Source organism: Coenobita brevimanus, chromosome 8 (assembly GCF_032717465.1).
Source record: "Coenobita brevimanus isolate Jiangsu-jjx chromosome 8, ASM3271746v2, whole genome shotgun sequence".
In the NCBI taxonomy this organism is placed as follows: domain Eukaryota; kingdom Metazoa; phylum Arthropoda; class Malacostraca; order Decapoda; family Coenobitidae; genus Coenobita; species Coenobita brevimanus.
In genome coordinates, this window is record NC_136961.1 from 45,024,807 (window position 1) to 45,046,579 (window position 21,773).

The 21,773-nt window shown below is 42.0% G+C and overlaps 1 non-coding gene across 1 annotated transcript; it reads left to right on the forward strand.

Annotated features, from left to right (window-relative positions):
• The first annotated feature begins 2,786 nt into the window (after window positions 1-2,786).
• Window positions 2,787-2,905, forward strand: LOC145408963 (5S ribosomal RNA). Its single transcript, XR_013899025.1, has one exon. It is a non-coding gene; the product is annotated as a 5S ribosomal RNA (ribosomal RNA).
• Window positions 2,906-21,773: the final 18,868 nt, after the last annotated feature.

The following is a 21,773-nucleotide window of genomic DNA, read 5'->3' on the forward strand; positions in this document are numbered from 1 at the left end:
AGAGCAGACAGCCAAGGATAGAACTGCTTATGCACCATAATGACTGGCTGGTCATTGCATCCACAAAAGACAGCTGCAAATACTTAATGCAAGAAACTTGCCAGCAAGTGGGGTGCAATGACCTCCTTGCAAACACCACAAAATCTTATCCCAGTCACACCCAGAACACAGAATGGGATAGCATCTCTACATCAGCTTGACCCTGCAGGACAATTGGTTTATGAGTGGATTTGAGGCTCTGAGTTATATTCTAAGTGGCTTTTGGAGATTTCATGTCTTAGTGATTTATTCTGCACATTACACCTGATATCTTCTTGTATGGTTTTGATTTAAAATTGATAGTTGTTGTTGTTCAGCTCTGATCTGTCTGGCCAACCAGACCCATCAATCATAGGCAAGCAGCTGCCCCTGCATGGTCGTCCCATGCAGTGAACTGTTGTTCCCTTGTGGTTTATATAGATGCAACAGTGAGGTGTGGGGAAAAGTATGGAGGTTTAGTTTCCAGGTGGACACAGCATTTGCGTCTCCCCACCCAGTTAGCAGGGGCAACGTAGCAGACTCCACATCACCCAGTTGTCTTGTTATATGGTCACCACCCAGCTTTGTAAATAGGTTCCTGGGTTGCAGGCAAACATTAGGCTTGTCACTTGGTGTAGAACCACTTGAAGTGGTAAGAAGAGATAAAAAGTGACAGGAAGGAAAGGAAGAAGTAGGAAGAGAGGTCGTCATACACAGTAGTATAGTGACTGCACCAATAATGCAGCTAATGTATCATTAAAGTTTTTCGCAGAAATCGAATCACGCAAATTGTACCATAGAAAGTGTGTTTTAAGGCACATTGTTGTGGTGAAATCCATAAATTTTCCTAGAGTCCCTCTTTTGATTTGGAAAATTTTGTCTCCCCTCCCCTAGATCATATGTAATATGTATTGCAATATGTATTGTAGTAATTGTACAATCTCTGGCAGCATCACTGGACATAGAAAAGAGTTAATAGAGTGTCCAAGGTGGTAAATAAGTTCTGGTCAGTTGCAATGGCAGGATGGAGCAATGCATGGTTGTCGGAGAGGAGTGTATCTGAGGCTGAGGAGCTTTTCTCAGAGGGAAAAGGACACCGAGTGCACCTGTGCAGCAGCTGTGCCCGGCAATCGTGTTGACATGTCAACGCACAGGACTTCTGACTGTCAATACCCAACAGGCCATGTTTTGGGGGGTCCGATTTCTGGGAGTTTAGCCCACAAACCAGATTCTTTACCACATAACAGGAATCAGTGTAGGATTTATCTCTCGTGTAAATGGTGAAAATAGCAGATTGAACACATGTAATTGAAGGGATCACTAGTAGTGCCGCAGTAGTAGCAGCAGCTGCAGCTTAATTGCAACCCCAGGATTATATGAATGTGAACACAGTGAACTGCAAGTAGAATTACTTTTTAACTGCGGTCCATCTTCCTCTGTTTTGGGTAGTAAGGAGGGAACTGAGGGATGTTATGTAACCAGACATTGGAGCCACCTAATCATATCAGTGCCACCACATGAAGATGAAGCCGTCGCTCACCTACAACATGTAAATGTTAAAATACTGTATAAGTAACATACTCAATGATGTTAGGTTTAATATGCAGAAAAATTCACAAGTTAAAGATGCCATGAAGCCTTCCATGCCATTTAAAATACTAGGCTTATTTGGCTCTTGGAAGGGTAGTTGGGTGACTCTTGAAGGGAGCACACTGGACTGCCAGCTACCATTTATGTAGGCTTAAACGTTTCAGTCTGGTGATGTATTTTGTACTCTACTCCATTTTTGCTGCTGCCATACAATTTTATTCAGATTATAGGTGACTTTCAAAGCTGGAGGAGTTAGATATAGCCTCCATCAGCCTCTTCGCTACTAGAGGTCTGTCCAAAGTTGGGTAAAATAAACTGGTAATAGCAAGATTGAAATGTAAATTGTAACCACACTGAAGGGGTTTGTGTGTTGAAGGCAGGTTTTTGTTTATAGTTAGGTGAATTTATAAAGTGATTTGGGATACTGTCAAGGCCTTCAAAGCATCACAAAGCTTCCTGTGCAACCTTGAATATGACCGTGCTTTGCTGGACATCTAATCCCTGAATATATCGAGATTAGGTGGAACAAAAGTTGCTAATGGTGTGGCTTAGATGCTGAAAGATCTGGTATTTTTAATTTTCATATATGTTTCATCAGTTGCCCTAGTAAGTTTTCACATCTTCATGCCCTCCCTAACAGGCTAAACTTCAGATGCAGACTGCAGACGTGGAGTTGGAGGCTGGGGTCAATAGATGAGAAGAAGGAAAGAAATTACGCACCAGACACCTGATCTACCAAACGAAGGACATCAACACTCTTCTGTTTCATTGACAGTGTACATTTGTAAGTAGTAAAAAAAAGCCATCGTATCGCATGTATCATTCACAAACACGAACGAAGCATTGTAATATATGGGGCACCCTGTAATTTCAAGTGCAGATATTGTCCATGATAGTTTTCTTGCGCGAAATCATGGTATTCGTCACATATTAGATGGTATATTTTTTTTTAGGTAGTATGTTAATAAAATTCACGTGTGATTACTGTACAGAACTCGCTCATTATCACAACCATCGATCCCCAGGTGTGTGATACTTTTTTGGTTGACTGTACAGCAGTGGAAAAAATAAGGGAAATATGTTAACTGCTTTTCTTGATGTTCTGAGGTTTAAATATTCCATTCATAAATCACCGCTGGTGCCTTTTCAAGTCACCTACCTCCTCCCCTCATTGTTGTTATTGCAGCCATACCACGTTGAGTACACCGCTTCCCGTCCGATCAGCGAAGTTAAGCAACGTTGGGTCTGGTTAGTACTTGGATGGGTGACCGCCTGGGAACACCAGATGCTGTTGGCATCCCTACGTGTCATGTGGGGTTGGTGGAGGATTAGTGCCCCTCCCTGTAAAACAATTAACTCTAAGCCATTGGCCACCCCGTCTGGGATACATGGCGTCTGGCAATGAATGAATGAAAATTAATGGACTGTAGACAGGGCGTTCATTGTTCACACTTTTGTATCTGCTTCTGAACCGTATGTCAACCCATCATTAACTTGGAGAAAGTCTAGATGATTTTCTAATTATTATTATTATTTTATTGTATAGTTTGCTATGAGAAGAAAAAGTCGGAAGTGAGTGATGTTGAAGTAGGGTTAGAGAGCAATGTGTGTGTGGAGTTAGTGGAATGGATAGGATAAGAAATAAAATGATTTGTGAAAGGTATGAAGTAAGGAAGAGTGTAGACGGTAAGATGGAAGGTTTTATGTGTTTGGATGGTATATGGAGAAAATGTATATGAATAGAGTGGTGGAAAGGGTGTGTGTGACTGATGCTTCGTTTTGTACTGTCACATCATGGTCATACAATTTCATACAAAAAATTTCAAACAGTTTCATGTGATACCGTCCGAAGTCAAACACTCCTCGAAGATGATGTGAAATCTGCTGCTGGAATTGTTAAATTTCCATATAGTTTCAAACAAAATGGAAGGGATGCCAGGATTAGTATTCATTAAATAATTGCATAGTGTTGTATCTTAAAGTGAAATGATGATGTATTGATATTGCTACATTGGAAGCATCATCATCATCATTTGGAATATTTACCAGTAGTTCAGTCAGTGATGTAAATATGTAGATACATGTTCCCTTGTGCCAGTATTTTTAGTTCATCAGAAGGCAAACTTTATGAGCAGGTTACCCATTTAACTTGCATTTAAACATAGACCCTCCTCATAACAGACTGATTGGGGGAAAGGCTGATTCAATAAGGCCAAAAATCCATTATGTCTGATGAATACTCCCCCCCCCCCCAGGTGGGATTTCAGGCAAGTGTTTGAAAATAAATGAGCCCAGTAGCATACTATGGTACTAAAAATGAAAACTATGCCCATTTTATATTAGCGTGGCCCATAATTTTGCCCTGTTGCAGTTTATTTGCCATCCATGGTGGGGTAAATAGGTTAGGAAATATGTATTGTGTCCCATTGTGCCTCATTTAATAGTGTCCATTAAATCTGATGCCATATCTGGTTTATTGAGGTACATTAAATTGAGGGTCCTCCAGGCATTAGTTGCATTACTTTTTAAAAATCTGTTTAAGGTAATAATGTGGACATATCTAGTCACCCTATCATTCTATCAGTATGCAATTGAAGGATAGTAAATGATAAGTTGGGTATGAGCTGGTAATGGGTATGTTATTGTTGGCATTCCAGTGGAGGCTGGAGCAAAGTAAAATTGTATTGTTGAAATTCGTAAATATCCCTTAATGCTTTGGAATGCTGTCATTGGTTAATTAGAGGAGGATAACAGTCTATACTACCACTTTTATCACCCATCATTGTCAGTTGTACCAGATTAGTTTACGTGCTTAGGAAATCAACCGTTAACTGTGTAAATGTGCAGGGTAATAGGTCAATGTAGAGTCAGTATTTCAGCAGCAGTGTTGTACTCTTTAAACTATATTTGAATCTAAGAAGAAAGAAATTCATGATTTGCTGGATGAATAACACCTTCGTGGAAGCCCTCTTGACAAAGTATGATTCCCCCCCCCCCCTCCCATGCCAGGCTAAGCAGCTGTAGTGCTGCTCTCAGGTGCCTGCCCTTTCCTCTCTTCCTTCTTTCCATCCTTTCTTTTCTGTTTTTTCCTCTTCCTTCTGTCTGCGGGTGATTACACTGAGTGGCAGGCTAAATGGTTTCCTGTACACCAGGAAGTCATTTCCTACGCTGGGTGGTAATCATATAACCAAATTATGGCATGTGGTAGTTTAGTGGGCAATTAAGGCGCTCCAGTCGGATTGAGCTAATGCAGGTTTATATCCAAGGGGTGGTTATGGTTTAATGCTCACATAATGCCACTCTGGGATGAGTGAGGCTGGTCACTCTCGGCTTAAATGTTAGGACCAACTTCCCTAGCCCCGGACTCCTATGCGCCGCATGGGGCAACACTGGATTAGATGATGAACGAACGAAAAATGCCTGACGTGTATAAAATTGTATGATTATGATGAACCATACAAAATGCAGCATGAATTGGAGGTGGGAGGAGGCATGGAATGCCAAGAAAGTGGATGTATGTTGTCCCTGTGTGTTCAGTAAAACAAGTTAGGGAATGTAATTTTAGGAACTGATGAGAGTTGGAGATCATTCGATGAATTGTGTATGGTAGAGCACATGACAAAGGTTTGTACCCTCTCCCCCCCCCCCTGTTTTTTTAATTAGGCATTGAAATTATTATCTCATAGTTAATTTGTGCAAAAGAAATTTGCAGTTGCCTTCCTGACTCACACCCCACATGCTTTGTTGCGTCATCTCCATCCTGCCTATCTTCCTTACCCTTTAGAAGAATGTGTGCAGAATGCATTGAATGCCTAGGATGAGAAATACTTTGATTCGTTAAAGAAATGCGAGAGGGAAGTGTCTTAATATGGTTGAAGAGAGTGTGCCGAGATGGTGAGGTCATGTGGGGAGAACGGATGGAAACAGGGTGTTGGAAAGAATATAAGTATGTGAGTTTGTACTGTAGGTGGGAGGGGGTTTGGGTACCACACTGGTCTAAATCAACTTATGGTTCACACCTTCCATGGTAACAAAACATATTTACTTTATCTAGGTGCCTCATATTAATAAGATTTGTTAAAAATTCAGCTTTTTCATAAACATTTGCATCAGCGCAGATGATTATGATAAATGACACAGTAAGCAGTGTCTTTCAAAACCCAGTACTGTGATTTTTACAGGCAAACATAACCCTCAGAACGTTAGGTATAAGGTTTTGAATTATAGATGTGGAGCAATGCTACTACTGGACATTTGCATTACCGTACACTCTTTCCAAAAAGTATTGTCAGCCAGGTGATTTGATGGCTACACTAACAGTATTGTTGCAGTGCACATTTTTTAAAAATCAAGGCAAATCTATCTGAATGGATTCGTATGTTATATAAAATCAACTGTTTATGCATCCCCCCCCCCCAAAAAAAAAAAAAAAAAAAAAAAAGTTTTTTATTATTTTTTCCCCCAAAATGTAACGTCGGAAATGTTTGAGATACTTTTTGGACAGACTGTACACAATTTGTTCTTATATATGAGTTACAACTTTGTAAATGTTTTATTTATTTATTTACCTCCCCACCACTCCTTACCTCCACTTAACCTGCATCCCCCCACACCTTTATTTCCTCTCACTACCTCCATCATCTACCACCTCAGCTTCCCAACTCCCATTCCCTCCTATATCCTCCCTGCCCCTTCCTCGTCCTCCCTCATCCGTCCGCCTTCCTCCTGTTCCCTCCTTCCTCCATACTCACTCTCCGTTCCTATTGCTTCCCTCCCTATTTCTCCCCCTCCCTTCCTTAACCCTCTCTCTTCCACTTTTCTACCTTCCTCTTCCCTCTACCTCCTCCTCTGTCTCTACCATCTGTATCTCTGTTGCTTCGTCCAACTTCGTCGTCCTCTTCTCCTCTTTCACCTCTTCCCTCCTCCTCTTTCCTTCTGCCTCCTCCCCCACCTCCTGTACATCCCCTCCCCCCCACCTCAAATGCGCCCCCTCCCCCCCACCTCCAATACGTCCCCTCCCCCCCACCTCCAATACGTCCCCTCCCTCCCCACCTCCAATACGCCTCCTCCCTCCCCACCTCCAATACGCCTCCTCCCTCCCCACCTCCAATACGCCTCCTCCCTCCCCACCTCCAATACGCCCCCTCCCCTCCCCTCCCCACCTCCAATACGCCCCCTCCCCTCCCCTCTCCCCCCACCTCGTGTACGCCCCTTCCCCTCCCCTCCCCCCCCACCTCGTGTACGCCCCTTCCCCTCCCCTCCCCCCCCACCTCGTGTACGCCCCTTCCCCTCCCCTCCCCCCCCACCTCGTGTACGCCCCTTCCCCCACCTCACACGCTCCCTCCCCCACCTCACACGCTCCCTCCCACCAGTATACCCCCTCACCCCCACCAGTATGCCTGCTCGCCCCCAATCTTTACACCCCCTCCTCCTCCCACCTATATATAACCCCTCCTCCCCCACCTATATATAACCCCTCCTCCCCCACCTATATAACCCCTCCTCCCCCCACCTATATAGCCCCTCCTCCCCCCACCTATATAGCCCCTCCTCCCCCCACCTATATAGCCCCTCCTCCCCCTCACTTATATGCCCACTCCACCCTCCCACCTATATGCCCACTCCACCCTCCACCCATATGCCCCTTTCTACCCCGATCTGCATGCCCTCTCCCCCCACACCCGTACACTTCCTACCCTCCCACTTGGATGCACACCCTCTTCTCTCCCCACATGTATGCCCCCTCAATCTCTACACTCCCCTCCTCGGCTATGTCTCCTCCCCGTTGACAATGCACCCCCTCCCCCCTCTTGGCTACGCACCTTCCTCCTCCCCCCATCCCTTCGGCTATGCATCCCCTTCCCCCACCCATCGGACATGTACCCCCTCACCTATACACCCCTCCCCCCCTCCTTTACGCCCCCTTCACCTATACACCCCCTTCACCTATACACCCCTCCCCCCCTCCTTTATGCCCCCTTCACCTATACATACCCTCCCCCAAGGTTATCAAGATGTCTTTAATAAAGTTAAGGCATTTTTAAATGTTGCAAATTATATTAATAACCCATTTCACTTTTGACATTTATATGAATTATCTGTGTGACAAGTCATATAAGTAATTGCATCTCTAGATTCATGAGAACTTGTAAGTCATAAAGATGTCCAAGTTGAAAAACGTGAATACATAAAATCTGAAACAAATACAACCATATCATAAAATATTTTAACTTAGAATATTTCATGTATTCACGTTTTTTGATCTTGGACATCTTTATGAATGTGAATAATTGTATGTGACTAATAGTAAAAGTTTTAATAAAAGTATTTTGTAATAGGGTTGTATTTATGAACCTTGTATAGGACACCCCTGACACATTTTGGTCAAACTTGCAGGGTGGAATGCACCAGGCTATGTTTTGTTAGCCAGGCGAAAAATCCATATTTATAAAGATTCTTAAGGGTCATATTTATAAAGATTCTTAAGGGTAATTTAAGAATATTTATGAATATATGTAAGTCATATTTATAAAACATTCTCAAAATAAAATATTTAAGAATCTTTATATGACTTAGACATATTTATAAACATTCTTAAATTACCCTTAAGAATGTTTATAAATAAGACCCTTAAGAATCTTTATAAATATGGATTTTTCGCTTGGCTAACAAGACATAGCCTGGCGCATTCCACCCTGCAAGTTTGACCAAAATGTGTCGGGGGGTGTCCTATACAAGGTTCATAAATACAACCCTATCATAAAGAACTTTATTAAAACATTTATTTACAATGTTTCACGGAGGGTAAGAGGGAAATGAGTAGGTAGATGAAAGGGGAAAGGGTAGGGTGGGGGTGGGGGAGTTATGGCACGTATGTTGGTTAGTGGTGGCTGAGTGGAGGAGGCAGGTAGGTTGGTGGTTGTGCAAGTATGAGGTTAGGGTGGTGTGATTGGGGTGGGCTGGTTAAGTAATGTAGTGGTGGTAGAGGGAGAGGTAGGTATGGAAGTGTGCAGTGCAAGTCAGGTTGGTATGGTGGTAGAGGAGGGTGAGGGCTGGTAATCGGGAGGTGAGACAGGACAGGGGGAGCGACAATCAGAGACGTAAAGAAGGTATGCAGAGTAGGGGCATGGAGAGAGTTAGGTAACAGTGATGTAGCTGGAGGAGGAAGGGAATGAGGGGTGGGTGGGGAGTATAAGCAATATATGAGAGAGGGAGGGGGACAGGAGAATGGCAGGTGAAGGGACTGGGTAAAGGTGATTGGTAGGTCGGGGAGTGAGAAGGGCTGGGAACGAATGGCTAGGAGAGGGAGGGGAAGGGAAGGGTGGCTATGGTAAGGAAGGAAGCAAAGGGATTAGGGAGTAAGGGAAGTGCAAGGGGGTGCAGAGAGGGACAAAAGGAAAAGAAAGCAATGGAAAGGCAGAAAAATGAAAATAACTAACAGCAATACGTATAAAGCTACATAAAAGTACAGGACATACAAAACCCTTTTAATTTGGGTACAATGACTACAATTTTTTTTATTTAGTATATGTCATTAATATTTTGACAATTATTTGTTGAGGGGAGAGGCAGGGAATGGACGGGAAAGGCTGGGAAGAGCAGACAGAGTAGGGAATAAGTATAGTAGTAGGCAGAGGCATGAAAGTGCAGGACAAGCCAAAGTAAGAACACAGCAAAGTAGGGCTGACAAGAAACAGTAAGGAGGCTGAGATCGCAAGGTACCAAGGGGCAGGGCAAGAGGTTGGAGATGACATAAAAATAAGATGCTAGGCAGGGTAGGGGATGGCAGGGCAGAGTATGGTAAAAGAGATGCCAGACAGGCTAGTTTAGGGAATGGAAGGGTAGGGTAGGGATAGGCAAGTAAAGGTAGGGAGTGGCTGGATAGAAGAAAAAGTGGCAGGGGAGGGAATGGCTACACAGGGTTGGGTAGCTAAAGCCCAGACATAGTACAACAAGATGGGGTAGGGGATGGAGATGGTATAGTAGGGGGAGGCTGGGTAAGGTAAGGAGACTGGGTAGGGAAGGGAGATGACAGGTTTGGGTAGAGACAAGGTAGGGTAGGGAAAGGCAAGGGAGGGTAGAAAGAGGAAGGGTAAGATAATGGTAAGGACACGTAAAGTTGGGTAGTGAACAGCAAGGTGGGTTAAGCAAAGGCAGTGTAGGATGAAATAAGGTAGCTTAAGGAGAGCCAGTGCAGTGTTAGGAAGTGAGAAACCGAATAGGGTAGGGTAGGAAGATACAGGGCACAGTAAGGAAAGGGAAGGTAAGTTAGGGGAAGACAGGGTAAGAGGGAGAGGCTGGGAGGGGTACAGAGAGGCAGGGAAAGGTAAGATATGCAAGGCCAAGGTAGGGGGCAGCTGAAGCAAGTTAGTATACTGTAAAGTTAGTGAGTGCATGAAGTGAAATTTAAGTGCCAGATAGCGAGGATTTCATGGAACTATGTTATGATTTGAAGGTATAGTCAGAGGACACGGCAGAGGATTATTAGAAACCAAAGGGGGGATTTTAGATAAGGTGAGGGATATAGACTGTTTTTAGAAACGACGTAATACAATCAAGAGAATTATAAAGGACTGGGACTCCCCAAAAATATCTGTAAGACAGGGATAAGGACAAAGCTGTGCTAGAAAAAGGAAAATCAGTGGCATAAGCAGTAGCATAATTTGGAGTCTAAACGGATATGTAAAACAGAAAGGAGAACATCACAGGTCAAGCAAGGAAGGAGTGGTCCATTGGACAAATATGAGTGAGTGAATTGGGTATGATCAATGTGTAGATGGGCTAGTGCAGTTTTCCATCTTATTCTATGACATGGATTATGCCAAGCGAAAACAGACTGTTTTATTGCGTGAAGTTTATTAGCTGAAATGTCAGGCCAGAAGGAATGCCATCTTGAAGTTAGAAAAGTAGTGTTAATAGGGAGATAGTGCCGAATGGAATGAAAGCGAGAATTCCCTAGGGTGACTGCAGAATGAGCAAAAGAATCAACCTGTTTTAATCCAGGTATATCTCCATGACTACAAGCCCAGCAGAAGTGTAAGTTTTTCTAACAGATACATGAAACAGCCATTCTTCAATCTCACAAACAAGGGGGTGTAAAGAGGAGAAAGATGACAAAAGGGAAAGTGCGCAAAAAGAGTCTGTGAAATGAATCAAAGATAATTAAGAGTAATGTATACAGTACATCACAAGGCATAACATATTGCATAAAGTTCTTTTGTAAGTAAGCTAGCAACAAATGGTAAGGGAAGCGACAGGATCAAGTAGGAAAAAGTACTGCAACTCCTGTGCCACTTGATGTTTTAAACCCATCAGTGTAAATATGGGTTGCAGAAGAATGAGAAGACATGTTCAAAAAATATGCATAAAGGACAATGGATTATGTACAGGATTTGGCGTAAGAAATAAGAAGTGCAAATTGTAGTGCATGGTGGGTGGGTGGGTGGGTGGGTGGGGGGGGGGAGTTTTGAGAACAGAGCAAGGACATCAGAAATGGTTAAGGAGGAATGGGAGAGAAGAGTTTGTATACACATTGGAAAAGGAGCACATAAGTATGGACAGGAAGTAAGCTTTGCTAGTGTGGGTTGAAGAATGGTAACCCTCTGGGAAGAGGATTGATGGAGTTCGGTTGAGTGAAGTGCACAACGTCGGAAAAGAGAGGGTAGATCTGACAGCATAGAGGCTTTCAACAGATGATTTAAAGGCACCAAGAGCTAATCACAGACCAATACTGTGGACCGAGTAGCAGTGTATGGAAAGGCATGGTAGGTTATAGTTGGCAAAGACAGGGTAGGATAAGATATTGGGTAAAAAGTGGCAGAGCATTGTAGGGAGAGACACGGAAGGGTTGGGTAGTGACACAAGGCACAGCAGGGTGCCAAAACGCATTGTATCAAAATAAAGGACAAGATAAGAAGAAGCAGTAAAGAGAGCAGCAAGGTAGAGGAAAAGGAAGGGCAGGGTAGTGAGAGAAATAACAGAGTAGTGAAAGGAAGGTCAGGATAGGGATAGACAGTGCAGGGCAGGCTCAGCAGGGTAGGGTATGAAGAGGTAAGGTTGAGAGTGGAGGGCTGGATATGGAAAGACAGGCTGGGTAGGAAGTGGCAGGATAGTGTGTAGGAAGGGAAAGGATAGGGTAAGGTGTTGCAATATAGGGTGGGGTAGTGTAGGGAAAGGCAAGGTGATGTAGAGACAGGGAAAGTAGGGCAGGGAGAGGAGCATTAGCATAGCACGAGGCTGGATAAAGAAGGGAAGGTGGGCTGGACAAGGCATGGCAGGGCAGAGTTGGGAGAAGGATAGGTAAGGGATGGCTGGACTAGGCAGGGTATGGGATGGCAGAACACAGTAAGGGGAAATTGGGTAGGGTAGGGCATGGCTGGTGTTGGCAGGGTACGCACATTAAGGGTGGATAGGGTACAGGATGACAGGGAAGGGTAGGGTGAGGGATGACAGGACAGGATTGGGGATGGTAGGAAAGATAGGGTGGATGATGGCAGGGCAGGGTACAATAAGGTATGGCAGGGTAGGGTAGGAGTAGGGGAATAAGGAAGCATTAGAAACCTAATACAATACATAACTAACACAGCAATACGTACAAAGCTACATAAATATACAGCACATACAAAACCTTTTTAATCTGGGTACAATGACTACAATTTTTTTTATTTAGTATACGTCATTAATATTTTTACAATTATTTGTAGTCCTAAATAAAATTATTAAAATAGCTGAGGCGAAAATCTTTCTTGGTGGAACCCAGCCATCATTTAAAGCAATTTCTACCACCAAATACCTCCCAAGAACACATCTAGTGTTAGTTGAGGTGTTACTGTATATGAAATAGATGCTTTTTTGTGACATTATTCACTAGAGTAAAAAATTTGTAATCCAGTGCAAAAAGTGCCTTTAGGTCTTCAATTTGTTAAATATATTTTCATCTTATGCATATATACTGAGGTGCCCCAATAACCGTCAGAGTGGGTGATGGAAAAGAGAGCAAGTGTTCCACTTTCACACCAGTGTTACCCAAGTGAGTAATTATGCTCAGTTGCTGCTGAGTCCTCTCACTTTCACTTTTAAACCTTATCCTCCTTAAGTAACCTGCTCCCAGCCCCCCTTAATAACAGTACTGTTCTGTGTCTATGACTTAACAATGGATTCAAAACACTGAAACTCAACAAACAGAAGCCGACGTCCACCAGTACCACCAACGCTAGAACACTGCTTACACTGAGAAGAACGACAGCCATATCTCATAAATCATTAATCTTTTTTCCAAACACACATCTCAAACACACCCTTGTCACCCATTTTCATGTTACCCCCAACAGAGACACCCTATATCCATGGATTAAATTTGGGCACATACATGACCTTTTCTCGAGCCACAAGCCCCATTAGTGCAAAACCATCTCATAAACTTGATGCTTTCAAAATACTAAGTCTCTAGACTTTTTTACCCTTGCTTGACCTAAAATTATCATCTCTCCATCTTGAATGGTCAGTTTTAACAGCAGATAACAGGAAAATCTGGTGCAAGTCTAAAAGAAGTGCTAAGGAAAGAATGTACAGCTGTAGGATTATTTTTTTCCAACACTGAACTACATGGAACAAACTATGAAAGGACAAAAATTTGGGTCAAGTTAAGATGAAAAAAGTATACTTATGGACAGCAGAAGGAATCTCTGGAGTGAGCTTATTTAAATGACATGTATACAAGGTCAAACTGGGCTCCTCCACAGCATCATCTAAACATGTCTAACATCCTAAATCACTACCATACCTCAACAACACCTCCACAGAATTAATGAGGCTGCCTCCTCCCAATCCTCACTTTACATACCCCTTCACTTGCCGTTCACAACATCTTCACTGTTCACTTCAATATTGTTCTCTCTCCACCTCCAATACTGAGCTGAAACCGGAGATTAAAACTTGAATATGGTGCTAATTATGAAAAGTCTTAAGAGAGGGACAAAGAGCCACAGAACTGCATTATTCTGCCACTGAGCTATGAGACATAGATTGCAAAAGGATGAAAATCCTAGTCAAAGTGGATGATCTATTGAAAGCAGTACATGACCTCTCACTTGACCACTCCCCATCCCCACCCCCACCCCAAAAAAATCATGCACTATAAAGGCCAAATGGGAATTACTCCCACAGGTTTAATTTTATACACATTTCCTGTACACCAGGAAACCATTTACTATGCTGGGTGGTAACCATAAAACCAAATTCTGGCGCCTGGAGGTTTAGTGGGTAATTTTTGCGCTTCAATCGGATTGAGCCGGTGAGGTTTATATCCAAGGATTGGTTGGGGTTGATTGCTCATGTAATGCCACTCAGGGATGAATGAGGCTGGTCACTCTCATATTATATGTTGGGACCAACTGCCTAGCCCTGGGCTCCTACACTCCTCATGGGGCAACGTAGGATTGGACGATGGGTGGATGGATGAATGGGTGGTTGCGTTTTTTTGTTCATGTAATGCCACTCAGGGATGAGTAAGGCTGGTCACTCTCATCTTCAATGTCAGGACCAACTTGCCTAGCCTCGGACTCCTATGCTCCTCATGGGGCAATGCAGGATTGGATTATGGATGGATGGATGGATGTGTATATATATATATATATATATATAAAGGCAACCTCCATCCCAATGACAGGAACTGTTTTGAAAAGCATATGGTTTCACAAGTGTCCACTGCTCCACCCACCCAATGGCTGTGGCCACTGTCCATGTTTAAGCTACCCTACTCTGGGAGACAGGAGCACACCCAGCCAGACTGCAATGTAGTCATCATCCTTCCCTGCCATCCACCCTTCAGAAACTACCTTACTCGGAGACACATGAGTACAATTAAACTCTTCTTTTATTAACCTGGCCTAAAACCACCATCTCTCCATCATGAATGTTGAGTTGTAAGAATACACTACCATAAAACAATACATTGTCTGTCACGAACAAAATGCTACTGAAAGGATGTAGTGCCACAGTATTATCTTTTTCTGCAAAAGAAAAAACTAGGCCAAGCTAGAGTTAAAAAAAAAAAAAAAAAAAAAAAAAAAAAAAAAATTATAGCCAGACTACAATATAGTCATCACCCTTCCATGCTTCAGTACCATCACCAAGTACAAATCACAAACAATCCACTATGCCCACACTGCAATGCATCCCACCACAATACAACACACTTCATGTACCACACTATCACAAAACGGAAAATCCTCCAACATAATCTTAACAATCTCTGGGAACAACCAGCTGAAGCGACTGGTATTCTGTGGTCCAGTGGGTTCAAGTTCTGATGAGCCTGGGGTTGCAACAACCACCACTCAATTTACATCTATGATCTTTGTTTGTCTATTCCAATAGCCAAACCCTCATCTCCACTGAGAACCATGAGGTACAATCCAGAAACAGGGATAAGAATTCATAAATATGTGATAAGTATTAACATCATGCCCAATGAAGTGAGCCACGCAATCATCGTCATCCCGATAATTTTTTCCACCTATGGATAAAATAAAGGAGAACCCCATAAGAAGAGAAAATCACAAGAGGGAGAAATGAATAAACCACAAGCTCCCTGAAAAGGGCCAGACACTCATTCACTCACATTCAAGCCCTAGATCCTCAGAGTTAATCCAGTAAAAAAAAAAAAAAAAAAAAAAAAAAAAAAAAAAAAGGCAGGGGGTGCCAATGCCTTGTTGTGTGCTCCTCCATACATAATTAATGCAGCCACCCTGTTCCCCAGTAAGTTCCTGGCATTGTCAATTTCTTCTCACACACACATTTACCATATCCATCCACCTTCTTGGCCTACCATGCCACTCATACTCCCTTTCACCACCTTTTATGCATCCAGGCTCTCCATATGGCCATACCATCTATGCACACATTTCATCTCTATAGTAAATAGATATCCTTACTCCAAATCTTGCACATACTGTATTTCCTGCCATACAATGTGCTCATTTTCTCAAAAAAATTTTGCTTCAAAAATCACCCTGGTCATCATACCATAAAGGTCATGTTTGGGACTGGCCTATGGGTTGAGGTGAATGATACCCACAAGACCCTGTTCACCAAAATGGCATAATCTGCAAAACATGAGAGCCGTGGCCAACAGTCAGAAGCAAATCACTCGAAGGTTCTACTGATTATTAAAATTTGAATAATTCAGACTTAGATGAATGTGTATTATCAAGAAGACATCATAAATAAACAGTAAACTATGCTGTGGGTTAGATATTCACTCTCGTGGAGTGATTGCGCCAAGCCAAATGCATCAGTAGACTGGAACAAAAAAAGAGGCAGCTGATCACCAGTTAGCTGACGTAAGGTTGTAGTGACAGTGAAAATATTATTTTCCCTCAACTTACTGGTTGAATATCAATATTTAGTAAATTAAACTGTCATTCTTTTTTCCTGAATACTCCATGTCAAATTACAGGTGAGCATAATACACCTGTGCACATTATATGGCAAAAAATACGGTAATCATAATTGTGCCTACTAAACAAAATTACCTGCTTGACATAAGTGCAAGTTTCTGAGCTATTTGAGTCAACATAAGTTAGGAAACAACTTGACAAGCAAATTAGTTCTTTTACCAATTAAAAAAGATAAAAGAAAAAAAAAAGGGCAACTCATAAACTTGAGAATGGAGTTTTTACTACATTATTTGAAACTCACTCAGTACAAGAAAATATTTCAATCCAATGGGGAACCTCAAGATATTTCCATACAGCTATTAAAACAGCAGATGGTAAGATAAAGGCACATTTTTCCACACACTAGATCAATAATAGATAAATAATAATAATGCTAATATCAGTCAAAAATCACACGAATGATTAACTGGCATGTCTTCTCACTAGGCTTGCTAAGAAATGTTAGAATATCACCACAGCCAAAAAGAAGATAAGCCACTTTCATTGTACAAACACCAGACATCCTTCAACTGAGAGAAATACTGTTCTAACAGTCACAGATGTTAAAATAACCTGAAGAATCTTTTTGTCTATCTCATAATTCTAAACCTATCTCAAAAATTCTAGCAATATATCTACCCACCACTTATTAAGCTGTCTAACTATGAAATGTGTTTATCTATCTCACTGTACCAATCTATCTATTAATTTGAAATAATGCCAAGTTGTTGCAATATTTCAGCAAACAGACTGACACTATTCATGAAGTGCAATGGAAAGGATGCAGAACTTCACTATTTGTATATCTGGGGAATCTGCTTACCATGCTTTTGTTACTTTAACCTGGCCTACAATTACCATCTCGGTAATAGTTTGGCAAACAGAATAATGCTAGTCATGAAGCAGTGCAATGTAAAGGATGTAGATCTGGAGTATGGTGGATGTAGTTCTACCACTGAACTAATGAAAAAAAGCTGCTAAATGGACAAAAATCTGGGCCATTATGGTGAAAGAGCTATGACAAATGGGGACAAACTAAAGTAAGTTAAAAATAAAGGTCATTATTATCCTTAGACCCCAAGAATTTCTCAGAGTTGAATAAACCATCTGGTGATACGTGGTTGCTCTCCCACTTAAGAACATTTAAATACTGAAGACTTACCAGCCTGAGATTTTATTAAGCCTTATGGTTAGCACTGCTTCTACGAAACTGCCAACCTGGTAGTGCCACAGATTGATTTCTGGCACTGCATCTTCATCAAATTTGTCATTATTGTTGACTGGCATGTAAAATGAGTACTGTAACTGCTGAAGTAAGTGAACTTGTATATTACAGTGGGGGAATAATCTAAGACATGGTCAATGGCCCAAGTTATGGGGCTGATCACTACAATTATCACCTTCATTATGCATCATCATCATCAGTCAGGCTGCTTTTCCCACCCAAGGATGGGGTAAGCATCCTCAAAAAAAAAATTTCTAAGTAGGAGGGCAACTGTTAACATTCTCTGTCCACCTCAACTTGGCTTAAAAGTGATGTCGAATGAATGCAGAGCCACAATATTGTTATCGTTGTCTTATTCTGCAACTAAGCTATTGGACAAATAAAAAAATGTGCAACTCGCATATCTCAGATGGATGGTAGCAGCAGTAGGAGTAGACGTAGGAGGAACTGTAGTTGTACCTACTGAAGCATTGGCAGGAATGAAGATTGGGGTGGCCAAGACAGTTATGAAGTGGTTCATTCTCTTCATGCTGGTCAGAGGGTATTACGCCGGGAATTTAAGGTAGCCAGTTCCCCCCTGGCCATGCCAAGAAGACAGAAGCAGTGGCAGGTACACCAAAGGCAGCAGGATCCCCAGAAGCAGCAGTAGCAGCAGCAGCACCAGCCCAGAAGTAGCAGTAGTAGCACGAACTCCGGCAGTAGCAGTAGGCTACCAGGAACTGCAGCACCAGCAGTTGGTGGCCCTGAGAAATTGCAAGTTTTTAGGTGACATTCTTAGCCCTATTGATAAACTAACCGTGTGTGTGTGGAGGAGTTCAATGTACATTTACATGTAACCCCTATAGTATTGGTGCTGAAGAGGGAAGCCTTCTGGTGATGGAACTAATGCAACCGGACGAAGGAGTAAAAGATTATAGGGAAAAAGCGTGAATAAGTGTTTCTCTATGTGCAACAGCATTACGAATATTAGTAAAAGGTAGAGGAATTTTGTGGCAATAGAATGGGAGAGAACTAGCAAAACCTTTGGAAAACATACATAGTAAGTCTCAATCAGCCGAAACAACATAATATCACCTATCAGGGCTTGCACATAGGTACAAAAAGTCCCATATCACACATACTGAAACCAGTGACACTATACACACAGTGCAACAGTGCTCCCCCTCCCCTTCCATTTAGATCTATGTCCTTATAACTAAGCTCCATGCATGAGTTGAGATAATCAGTCTCCTAAGTCTCTGCAATACAGTGCTATGCACAATCAATGTATAATACTGTTATATATATGTGAAATCACCATAATACTGGTAAACTAGGAATGAGCTGTTTCGACCATCATCACTGAACACACGAACAACGCAAAATAATGTATCATATATCTACAGTAGTATATGATACAGCATCACCCAAGTTTAATACAATGAATGTTTGATATAATATCAATCACAAATGTTATTAGCAAATACGAATTATCATATCATCTGATGTGCGGTGAATGGTATAAGGTGACTGTACAATAAGATCCTCCTAGTATGTAAAGTTACCCATAATTAATATTTGCTGTATAATACACCACTGCAGTGCTATAAGCCTAGCAATGCATGATGAGTCCTTGTACAGAACTTTTACGCCTACCATATTCCAAACACAAGCCAACTGAAGCATCTTAACCCACTAAACCACCAGGCCTCTAAACAACAACTGACAGCAGCTAGAACAGACATTCAAAATTCCAGTTGGAGCACCTTAAACTCACTAGACCACCAAGCACTTACACCATAGCACACTGTAGCTCAAAAGGGTGAGAGAATTGGCAGGACAGTCACGAAGAAATTTAGTATTTTAGTGTAATTCTGAAAAAGTACCTTGACATAATGTCAAGAAAGTACTTTAATCTGAAGATTATAAAAAAAAAAAAGGGCAAATGGGTCAGAAACAAAATAAAACAGTAAAAATAAAAAATCAAGACCCATTCATTAAGATACCTTGACGTGGCATTAAAAGACTGGGCATCACAGACAGAAGGAAACATGATTGGGGAGGGAAGTTCTATTATAATAAAAATAAAAATAATCATAATAATCCATCCATCCACTCATCATCCAATCCTACGTTGCCCCATAAGGAGCGTAGAAGCCCAGGGCTAGGCAAGTTGGTCCTGACATTGAAGATGAGAGTGACCAGCCTCACTCATCCCTGGGTGGCATTACGTAAGCAATGACCCTAACCACCCCTTGGATATAAACCTTCACCGGCTCAATCCGATTGGAGCGCCGTAACTGTCCACTAAACCACCAGGTGCCATATATGATGATGATGATGATGATGACGATGATGATAATAATAATAATCCATCATCCAATCCTACGTTGCCCAATGAGGAGCATAAGAGCCCGGGGCTAGGCAAGTTGGTCCCAACATTTAAGATTATTATGCTTCCATAGTGTAATAATAATAATAATAATAATAATCCATCCATCATCCAATCCTATGCTGCCCCATGAGGAGCGTAGGAGCCTGGGGCTAGGATAGTTGGTCCTGACATTTAAGATGACAAGGCACCAGCCTCAATCATCCCTGGGTGGAATTACGTGAGCAATAAATCCCAACCACCCCTTGGATATAAACCTGCACCAGCTCAATCCAATTGGAGTGCCTTAAATACTCACTAAACCACCAGATGCCGTAATTTGGTTATATGGTTATCACCCAGCACAGTAAATGGTTTGGCTTATCACTCAGTGTAGAGTCACCCTTAGGCAGAAGGAAGAGGAAAGAATGATGGAAAGCAAGACAGAAGAGGGAGTTATAATAATAATAATAGGCTAATAATAAAATAATAACAATACAGTAATTATAATGAAGAAAGAGGTGGAGAAGGACACCTTCATGTGGTAGAATCAATATAACTGGGTGGCTCAACTACCTGATTATGGAAACATCCCTCTACCACGTCCCTATTCCCAGAAAGGATGATGATGGACTGCAGGAGATGGGTAACCTAAGCCTGCAGTCCATGAAGTTCACACTTCAGATACTCAGGTAAGCTTAGGGACAGGCTAAAAGGGAGGTACTGTAGTTTTAAGCGCAACAATGGAACTTAAAATTGTTAAACAAAAATGAAAGCCAATACTGCTGTCCCTCTTGAATCAATAACTCTCCGGCTGATTTTGGTTTTAAGAGTGAGGCTACATGCATATTTTTTTTTTTTTAACTCTATGAGCAACCAACCGGATGTATTGTGCTGAGGCATCTATGGACTCCCTGAGTCTGGCTGAGGCCAGCAGACCTCTTGCAAATTCCACTGGAGAAAGAGTTCTATCTATAAACAATGTAGGCGTGACACTGGGCAACACACATAAAGGAAACACTCTAACTTTGCCCTGAAAGACTGTATGAGAATCAGAGATCAACTACACTTAATGGGTGTACATCTAAGCTCCCAATAAAGCATCCAGTAGTAATATGGAGTCTTTTAAGATCAACCTAAAATCCTGAAGGTATATCTTCCAGCTCACATCTCACATAACCCATCAGGTGGAGTTAGGATTCCAAGGGCTTCATTGTTCAATGAACGGGAGTGTGGCTCATTCAAATGGGAAAACTCTGGTTAGTGTTATATTCTTGGGATCCAAGGACTTCATTGTTCAATGAACGGGAGTGTGGCCCATTCAAATGGGAAAACTCTGGTTAGTGTCCTAATTTTTTTCCTTTTTTTTCTGACTCTCTAGATTCTACCTAATCCCATCTTGGGACTGCAAATGAGGTCTGGATGATGGTATCTTACTAGATGGTTGCTAGCCTTGCCAGTTTAACTACTACATATCTACTGTATATTCATTATATTTAGCAAATTTCAGCACTATTCTGTAGTCTTGTTTTCATCTAAGGGAACTGGGGCACTCCAACAACTAAAACACTAAGGTGTTTTGCATGACATTTGACAAACCTTTAGTTATTAGGTAGTAGACGGATGCCTTGTTTTGACAAGCATTTAGTTAGGCCTATTAGGTATTAGTGAGGCGTCTTGTTTACTGATCAAAATTATCCACTGATCTGACTCAACTTGGCCATCGGTTAAATAGAACAGGTAGAATGGATCTTTGTTGAGTGCGGTAAGAATGAGTCTCCTAAGTTACCGATCAAATTTATCGTGACTTGAAAATACTTGGCCATTACCCACATAGCAAAGGAGTTATGGATCTGTTAGATAACAGGAAACTGACAAAATCCCAATCAATGGTTATCTTGAAGACTTTCCCATTCCTTAGATACCCCAGTTTAGCACAACCATTTTTTCTATGCCCCTGGGTGTGATTCACCCACAGAAGTTATGCTAAAAAATTCAATACCTCTGAAACTGCATATGATACCCAAAATCCAAAAAGCTCTTAAGAACCTACATCAAGGGCTATGACAGTTACACAGGAGAGGGATTGGGTGGGGAGCTGGATAGGGGGGTGGAATGGGAAAGTTAATAAGACGAGAGAAGATTGGTATTT